Below are 3,287 nucleotides of genomic sequence, written 5' to 3'. Positions count from 1 at the left end.
ACAGGTAGTGGTAATATGTAACTTCCTCCTATTGGTGGGTAGCCGATCATCTGTATCCTCACTCTATTGTCACACCACAGAGCGCATAGATAATGGGATGTAAAGAGTGTGCTCAATCTTTCTATGATGGAAGCAAGAAGAGGCTCTCTTCTTTGGTAATCTCTCACACTCACTTGAAAAAGAAAAGATTATGTAAAAGAAAACCACTAATCATGCCCTAATCACAATTGCACTTATCATGCAATGAAAGACTACAACAAATCACATGCAAGAGAGAGAGAGAGAGAGAGAGAGCTCACATGTCCCTTCGGGGACATCTTATAAAATTGGAAAGATACAAAGAAGATTAGCATGGCCCCTGCGCAAGGATGACACTTACAAATCGAGAAGTGGTCCAAATTTTTTGTTTGCACACACTAAATGGAAGCCTTCAAAGATCAGTGCAATTGAATTCTATGGCAGGTGAGGTGTTGGCTACTTCACAACTTCTGGAGTGGCCTGACAAACTTGTTGAGCGGCCAAAATTCAATAGAATGGCTCGATTGGGACTAGTGAGAATTATGGATGCTTCTTGTCTTTTCGAAAAATCCATCAATATTTTCGAGTTCCACGTGGATATGTATAGTTATGGGAGAAGGTGAGGGCAGGACTTACACCGTTTGGTGATATTCCTCAGTTGGAGGATCAGCAACCTTGGTTAGATTGGGAATTTTGAAAGCCTCGACATTGTCTAGCATACAACAAATCAAGTGTACCATATGATGGTGGAAGAGAAGCGTTGGATCACTAAGAAGGCTAATAGGGTATGGAACATCACGAAAAGTAGGGCCTAGTGGAAGGAAGTAATCTTACAGGGCTGGTGGTTTAAGATTCCATATCAAGGGAAAGTATTCCTATGGCACATGCTAGTTGGAGGCCTACCATTGGGGGACCAATTGCAAAAGCAGCAGATTGCTTCTGGTAATTGTGTGTTTTGTACTACATGCTTAGAAACATGCCCGCATCTTGTCATTTCATGTCTAGTGACACAAAGAAGGTGTGGGATTTCCTTTCTTGTGTATGGATTTTGTTGACATGACAGGCCTGTTAGAGGTTAAAGACTGGATTTTTCGTAAGATTTTGAATGGGCCAGATAACCCAAAATATTTAGTTTTCTTTCATTTTTTCATGTGGATAGGTTTGTGGCATATCTAGTTAACTAGGAATGCCTTCATATTCGATGCAAACATTGGTATTATATTTCACATAGGTCGTATAAAAGGGCTATTATTGTGGCAAGTCTCTTCCTTGTGGGTCAGCTCATTTGGTGAAGAATGACACGGCTATATATTGGATGAGGGTACTCTGAGCTACACCTGTGATTTGTGAGGGAAAGCTAGTACATCACATGGCGGCCATGTGGCCATTTATAAAGTAATTTTGGTAATACATCTTCTATTATGAAAAGAAAAAAAGAAAAAAGAGAGAGAGAGCTCACATACAATCTATTGCAAAAGGGGATGATTATCCTTTGCTTATTGAGAAATTAACTTATGTACATGTGACTAGTGTTCACACCTGGCCGCTGACCATGACTTAAAAATAATCCATGGCGGCCTTTTACTAACCAAGCAATTACATATGAAGTCTAAGACTTCCCCTATTTTACTATAAGCCTAGTGTAAGGCTGCGCACTTATAAAATACAACTACCGTCATATAAAATGTTGCGTCTTTTGAAATACAAGGATGTCTTTTTAGTGCAAAAATAAAGTGATGGTATCGTAAGTTGGCGGAATTCCCTACAAAAATAGGATGGTCAAGGCCATGTTAAACCGGAGTGGTTTTAACACTATAGGTGCAGCTCGTAAAGCTAATGGCTAAGGAGCTGCCACCATAGTGGTTTTAACACTATAGGTGTGGCTCGAAAAGCTAATGGCTAAGGAGCTGCCCCCGATAATGTAGGCATTCCTATCATTCTAGCCATTCGTTGTGTGCATGTTAATAGTTAGACGATTCATATCTTCTACAATACCCACACCACTGGTTCTCTCTTGCTCTCAAGATTTGGAGCTAAATGTGGATGGCTCATCTCCCTAGAAGGCTTTCCACACTTCTTTTAGCCCTTTGATCACTACCTTAGCAATGTCTTCAACGCTCTTGGGCTCTTCGATTTTCCTAGTGTCTTAGCTTTTGACACTAGGTCTTCTGCTTTCCATGGAAGGAATGCGTGTAAAGTTATCATAGTATGACAAGACTCTAGAGCCAGTTAACCTCACTAACACAAAGATGAAAGGTATCCCTCCCTTGAGGGAAAAAGTTACAGTCGCTGAAGAGACAAAGGTTAATCATTCACATGACACATGGCTCAATGTACAAAAGACCAATAACGAAGCCAAAAAATAGGGAAGCTAATAGGGAGAGTATTGAAAGGGCAAGAAGAGAAGCTGCCTTCCTAGAATTGCATAATTCTAATGTTGAAGCTTTGAGGTATTTGGTCCCCTCCTTCGTTGTGAAACACTCCTCAATACTTCCCTTTCGACGTGGAGGAGATTGATGTCTTATCCAAAATGCACAAGGAGGTTAACGATAAAGTTATGCAAGATATTTTAAGGTTTTATATCTCCATGCCCTAAACTTTAATTTAAAGTGTTATGCTTTCTCAAAGTAATATGATGTGAATTATCTGCACAACCTAGTTTTATCAAATCTCCCATGCTCAACACAAGGTATATATTTTGGATTCTCTTATATCCTCGCATTTGGTTTTAGAGGATGTTTCCTAAGTGGATATATGTCCATGGTTTAGGCATGGAGTTTTGGACAAAGCCCAAATCAATGTAATGGCCTACCATGATAAGTGTCATGTGACCTAAATTGTACTTTTGGTATTCTAAGAAAGATACTAGATTTATTGTCTTATACTATTTATTGACTTTTGTAGTGCACACAGGAGTTTGATTTTTATAGATACTGAGTGGAAGAAATGTTATCTTGCTAATTCAACTGTACGATTTACTCTGAGAGAGAGAGAGAGAGAGAGAGAGAGAGAGAGAGAGAGAGGAGGGGAGGGGAGGGGAGGACAGATTGTATTGACAATTGAAAAATGGTGTGCAGATCTATTAGAAAGTTAATAGCTAGTATTGAAGCCCTTACCCAGGAGGATATTTTAGAGATAATGGAGATCATTAGATACAGAGCCCCACAGCAACATGATGGCTTTAGCTATGGTTGGAGAGTGTGCTACAATGCCAAATTGCTGCTGCACTCAATGTTAGAACTGCTCTTTAAAAATGTAAGAATACATAT

At 39.6% G+C, this 3,287-nt stretch overlaps 1 non-coding gene across 1 annotated transcript; it reads left to right on the top strand.

Moving 5' to 3' along the window:
* The first annotated feature begins 301 nt into the window (after positions 1-301).
* On the top strand, positions 302-404 carry LOC147624897 (U6 spliceosomal RNA). The gene has a single exon (XR_015269045.1). It is a non-coding gene; the product is annotated as a U6 spliceosomal RNA (small nuclear RNA).
* Positions 405-3,287: the final 2,883 nt, after the last annotated feature.

Source organism: Cibotium barometz, chromosome 24 (genome assembly GCF_041138505.1).
Source record: "Cibotium barometz isolate CiBa-2024 chromosome 24, ASM4113850v1, whole genome shotgun sequence".
NCBI lineage: Eukaryota > Viridiplantae > Streptophyta > Polypodiopsida > Cyatheales > Cibotiaceae > Cibotium > Cibotium barometz.
This window is presented reverse-complemented; position numbering and strand designations above follow the sequence as displayed.